Raw genomic sequence first — 6491 nt, 5'->3', positions numbered from 1 at the left:
TTTGTATATTTTTTGCGATTTCCTATGATGATTATTTTCATTGATTAACCAAAACAGATCCATTGCTCATTCGATGAAAATAATCTATTGCTGATCAGATCATCAATTTCATACATGATTGGTAGATTTAATCCTTGTGGCAAATAACATAATCGATTATGGGCAAGTTTTCGATTTATGTTATGAAAATATATGATCTAGTTTAAACAAACCGAGCTTGTGTGTTCGCTGACTAGAACTAAGTCTCTCTAGTTTTTAATGCTATTGATAGATTAAATCCTAAGAGCTTATTTTGGACTGTCTATTAATAAGAGAAACAATTAAAGAGTTTGTTTTGGTTGTTGAAAATTTAAGAAGAGATTGGCTATTAGAGCTTGTTAATAGATATAACCAATTTATTCATAAGCACATGAATTCATCCTTGCATAGATGATCAATTGTAAGAGTCAAAGCTGAACTTATCTCTTCAACCAGAAGCTGCCTCCTATCAATTTAATTCTTATTTTATTTTATTTTCCTTATCTTTATAAACAACCCCTATTTCGTTTTCTTGGAAATAAATCCACCCAATCCCTGTGGAGATGACCTTGCTCATCACTATATACAAAAATATTTAATTCGAGCAGGACTTTTATCTTTGGTTGGATTCGACACCCACCAACTATTCAACTTGGAATAGCGGAGTTAGGGCTGAACTCATATCATAAACTGCTAGTTTTACTATTCAATTCATGACAGCGGAGTAATTCGGACTTTGTCCTTTCTTCTTTTTTTCTTTTTTTTTTTCGAATCACTTGTTGAAGTGCATGCATTAACAGTTCATGATGTTCACTAATTGCTTGAGTTTCATTTGAACTTCAATCAAGTACACCATACACATGAATAGTGTTAGTGCTGGTCATGATGAAGGTCTTATTCGACTTCCTCATCCTCACGTATTGTGATGAGATTGGATAAATCACAGAAACAAATTTTGGCACTTACAAGTGATTTCCTTCAACTTCATCATATTCCCTCTTGGAATTCACCTTATAGACAACAATAATTTTGAGGGGATTTTCAGTTTATGCGGCCTATCAATAAATTTATGTATTGGGGTGCATAGCTATATCCTAACACCCCCACACTTATCATGAACATTGCCCTCAATGTTCATATAGATAGAGTGTGAAGATGGTTTTAGCAATGTGGTCAGTAGGAGTTCAAGCATCTGAGGAAATTTAGAGACTAGGAGGAGAGAAATCTGAAGTGGCTCCTTCATTTGGACCCTCTAGCTTCTAAGGATCAAAAGAAACTAGGAGGAGAGAATGAGAAACACTAGGGGTGATCAGCAATCTATGGAATTAAGACCCTAGAAAAAAAAACTCGAATGATACGGAAAATGAAAAGCATAAAAACAAATAAATAATAAAGAAACTACTTATCAACATTGGGTTGCCTCCCAATAAGCGCTTGTTTTCTATCTGAATCTTGACATTCCTGTGGCATCAACGATCATCTAGGTATACAGTTGATGGGGTAACAATGTTCTGTCCACTATATATGGTTTTAGGCGCTGACCATTGACGTTAAATGTGCCTTGTGTTGGGTGCATTACCTCTACAACTCCATGAGGGAAAACTTGTAATATGGTGAAAGGTCCAGGCCACTTTGATTTCATCTTGCCTGGGAACAACCTGAGGTGTGAATTATACAATAATACTTGCTGTCCCACCTGAAAGTCATGCCTCAATAAATTCTTGTCATGCCATCGTTTGGTTCTTTCCTTGTAAATCTTGGCATTCTCATAGGCTGCAAGTCTGAATTCATCCATCTCATTCAGTTGCATTTGTCTCTGTGCACCTGTGGCCTGCAAATAAAAATTTAATAACTTTAGGCCCCAATATGCCTTATGCTCAAGTTCAACAGGTAAATGACATGGTTTTCCAAAGACCAACCTATATGGGGACATGTTGACGGGTGTTTTATACGCAGTCCTATATGCCCACAATGCATAATCTAGCTTGACTGACCAGTCCTTTCTTGAAGAGTCTACTGTCTTCTCCAAAATTCCTTTTAGTTCCCTATTAGTTAATTTGACTTGGCCACTGGTTTGAGGGTGATATGGGGTTGCTAATTTATGCGTGACACCATATTTTTGCATCAGTCGCTCAAATTGGGTGTTGCAAAAATGAGTTCCCCTATCACTAATTATGGTACGAGGTGTGCCAAATCGAGTGAATAGATTTTTGAGGAAGTGAACTACTCTCCTAGAGTCATTTGTGGGTAAAGCCATAGCTTCCACCCATTTGGACACATAGTCAACAACAACTAGGATGTATTTATTTCCAAAAGAATTTGGGAAAGGTCCCATGAAGTCTATACTCCATACATCAAAGATTTCACAGATTAATATATTAGTGAGAGGCATTTCATTCTATCGAGAGATGTTACCTGTCCTTTGGCATTGGTCACATGTGGACACATATCTGTAAGCATCCATGAACATGGTGACCCAATAGAAACCTGATTGTAACATTTTGGTTGCAGTGTGGTTGGCTCCAAAATGGCCTCCTGCTTCTCGGTCATGGCAATATCGGAGTACCAAATCCATCTCCTCATAGGGGACACACCTCCAAATGATCTGATCTGCACAAAGATTATAAAGAAAGGGGTCCTCCCACAAATAGTGTTTCACATCAGAGAAGAATTTCTTCCTCTGTTGATATGAAAGATTAGGAGGGAGGATGCTTCCAGTAAGATAGTTGGCAAAACCAGCATACCAAGGAGATGTATATACCTGAATGGAATAGAGCTACTCATCCGGAAACTCATCTCGGAGGGTGTTGGTTGTCTTCCTTTCCAAATCTGAATTCTCTAACTGGGAAAGATGGTCTACGGCCAGGTTCTCGGTACCCTTTTTGTCATGGATTTCAACATCAAACTCTTGCAGCAACAGAATCCACCTGATCAGCCTTGGCTTTTTATCCTTCTTTGCAAGTAGATGTCTGAGTGTCGAGTGATCTGTATACACAATAACCTTGGACAAGATTAGATACAAACGAAATTTATCAAAATAAAAAATTACCGCTAGTAGATCCTTTTCCGTCATGGTGTAATTCTGTTGAGCTCCATTCAAGGTCCTACTAGCATAGTAAATCGGCTAGAAATGTTTGTTCACTCTTTGTCCTAGAACGGCTCCAACTGCTGAATCACTCACATCGCACATCAACTCAAAAGAGAGTGTCCAATCTGGTGCTATTATGATCGGGGCATTAATCAGCTTGTCCTTCAAGATGTTGAACACTTCTAGGCATTCCTTTGTGAAATCGAAGGGCACATCCTTCTGCAGCAAATTGGACGATGGCTTATCTATCTTGGAGAAATCCTTGATGAACCTTCTGTAGAATCCTGCGTGTCCCAAGAAGCTTCTCACAGACTGGACGGATGTTGGTGGTGGCAACTTCTCAATTGTCTCCACTTCGGTTCTGTCGACCTCAATCCCTCTCTGTGAGACCTTATGTCCAAGCACAATACCTTCTTGCACCATGAAGTGACATTCTCCCAGTTCAGCACTAGATGGGTTTCTTTGCAATGCTTGAGTACCTTTGCCAAGTTATATAGACATGCATCGAAGGAAGAGCCAAATACTGAAAAGTCATCCATGAAGATCTCTAAACTTCTCAACCATATCGGAAAATATAGCCATTATGCATCTCTGGAATGTTGTTGGAGCATTGCATAAATTGAATGGCATCCTCTTGTAAGTAAAGATACCGTGGGGACATGTGAAGGTGGTCTTCTTCTGATCTTCTAGTGAAATCAAAATCTGATTATAGCTTGAGTACCCATCTAAGAAATAATAAAATTCATGTCCGGCTAGCCTCTCTAGCATTTGATCGATGAAGGGTAGAGGGAAATGATCCTTGCGTGTGGCTTCATTTAGTCTTCTGTAATCAATGCACACTTTCCACCCAGTAACCGTCCTAATCGGTATGAGTTCATTCTTCGCATTCGGTACCACAGTCATGCCTCCTTTCTTCAATACTACTTGGACGGGGCTCACCCATGAGCTGTCGGAGATCGGATAGATAATACCTGCATCTAACAGCTTGATGACTTCTGCCTTCGCCACATCCTTCATCTTCAAGTTCAGGCATCTTTGGGGCTGAACCGTGGGCTTGCTTCCATCTTCCATCAGAATTTTGTGAGTGCATATGGACGGGTTGATACCCTTGATATCTACTATCTTCCAAGCCAAAGTTGTCTTATGTTCCCATAGCACCCGTAACAGTTTTTCCTTCCGCAAAGGGGTCAAGGCTATTGATATGATCACCGGTAGGGCTGAAGATGCTTCTAAGAAAGCATACTCCAGATGCGGTGGGAGTTGTTTCAGCTCAAGGGTGGGCGGCTCTTCGATTGAAGTCTTGCTTTCTGGCATCGAGGGTCTGTCCAAGCTCTCCAACTTGATGAACCCCTTTCCTTGAAACTACAGATTGGCATTCAGGTATGCCGACATGCTTTGAACTTCTTCGTTTTCTCCCATGATGGCTTCTCCTTCTTGTATGCATAACTTAAGGGGCTCAGCTGACCTGTTAGCCTAAAAACACCCACCAACCACATAATCAATGACATCTATCATATAACATGACTAGAAAGTGCATGTTTCATCGCATCAGACATTTTAAAAATTACTTTCTCATCTTGAATCCTAAGGCTGAGTTGCCCTTGTTGGACATCAATCGTTGTCTTTCCTGTAGCTAGGAAGGGTCGCCCTAGGATAAGTGGGATATCAACATCCTCTTGCATGTCTAACACTATGAAATCCATGGGAAAAATAAATTTGTCAACCTTAACAAGTACAACTTCTATGATTCCCCTAGGATGCTTAATGGACCTATCAGCTAATTGCAATACAACTCTAGTGGGTTGGGGTTCACCCAACCCTAATTTCTTGAAAACTGAATAGGGCATCAGATTTATACTAGCTCCCAAATCACACAATGCCTTATTAATCTTTAAACTGTCTATAGTGCCAGGAATGGTAAAACTCCCTAGATATTTTAGTTTCTGAGGCAGCTTGTTCGCCAAGATTTTCTTAAGGAACTTTGCATAATGCGGCATATGGGCTAAGGTATCTGCAAAAGAAATGTTAATATGTAAACTCTTAAAAATTTCAAGGAACTTACTGAATTCCTTTTCCAATTTGTGTCACTTAAGCCTATTAGGAAATGGGCTATTGACTTGTCTTTTTCCTGGAATTATACTACTCTTCCTCCTTCTTTTTGGTTTCTAGGGTTGCGCCCATCTTACCTTCTTCCTTTGCTTTCTTCTCCACCTCTTGTAGCTCCTTACCACTCCTCAAGGTAATGGCTTGCACCTGTTCTCTTGGATTTGCTTCTGTATTGCTAGGTAAGGTGCCTTGGACTATAGAGGATATCATCTATGCCAACTGCCCCACTTGAGTCTCTAGGTTCTTGATCGATGTCTCTTGGTTTTGAAATCTCATTTCTGCACTTGATATGAACTTGGTCATCAACTCCTCTAGATTAGATTTCTTTTCTGGTTGAAAGAAGTTTTGAGGGAGGAGTTTCACCGCATTTTGATTTGACCAAGACAGATTGGGGTGATTCCCCCATCCGGGGTTAAAGGCACGAGGATAGTGATTGTCTTGCTGCCTTTGCAAATTCCCTACGAAATCTACTTGCTCAGCGGACTGCATAAACTGATTTCCAACTTGGCAGTCAGTGCTGATATGACCTCCCCCACACCATTCATAGGCTACGGTTTGGATATGCATGGCTGCCAACTGCATTTCATCGATCTTCTTGCTGAGGGCGCCGATTTGTGCAAATAGTGCTGTATAGGTGTCTACATTGTGAAGGTCAGGTTGTCTCCTAACTTGGGCTCTCTCAGAATGCCACTGATAATTATTTGCAGCCATTTCCTCAATAAGTGCATGGGCATCTTCAGGGGTCTTGTTATTAATGGATCCTCCAGCTGCAGCATCCATAATGGTCTAGTTTGCTTTAGATAATCCGTTGCAGTACGTCTGAACTTGGAGCCATACGGGAAGTCCATGATGAGGGACCTTCCTCACTAATTCATTGTAACACTCCCATGACTTATATATTGATTCCCCATCCTGCTAAGAGAAGGTGGTGATATTATTCCTCATCTTTGCAGTCTTGGATAGATGGAATTACTTGGATAGGAAGCAACTGACCATTTCATCCCAAGTTGCGATCGATCCAGTTTGTAGAGAGTTCAGCCAAGTCTTAGCCTTGTCCTTCAATGAAAACGGGAATAATCTGAGCCTCACATCATCATCACTAACTCCATTGTGCTTGAATGTGTCACATATCTCCAAGAAACTGGCAATGTGAATGTTCGGATCTTCATTAGCCAAGCCGCAGAACTGAACTGTGTTCTGGATCATTTGAATGATTGCTGGTTTGATTTCAAAGTTGTTAGCAGCTATTGCTGGTCTCACAATGCTCGAGGCTGCCCTG

General features: G+C 40.5%; 1 non-coding gene across 1 annotated transcript; it reads left to right on the top strand.

Moving 5' to 3' along the window:
* Positions 1–6053: 6053 nt before the first annotated feature.
* LOC148867238 (small nucleolar RNA R71) lies at positions 6054–6160 on the top strand. The gene has a single exon (XR_016112144.1). It is a non-coding gene; the product is annotated as a small nucleolar RNA R71 (small nucleolar RNA).
* Positions 6161–6491: the final 331 nt, after the last annotated feature.

Source organism: Nelumbo lutea, chromosome 3 (assembly GCF_056320005.1).
Source record: "Nelumbo lutea isolate HS-2025 chromosome 3, American lotus-T2T, whole genome shotgun sequence".
Lineage (NCBI taxonomy): Eukaryota > Viridiplantae > Streptophyta > Magnoliopsida > Proteales > Nelumbonaceae > Nelumbo > Nelumbo lutea.
Note: the sequence above shows the minus strand (reverse complement) of the source record. Positions and strands in the feature narration are given on the sequence as shown.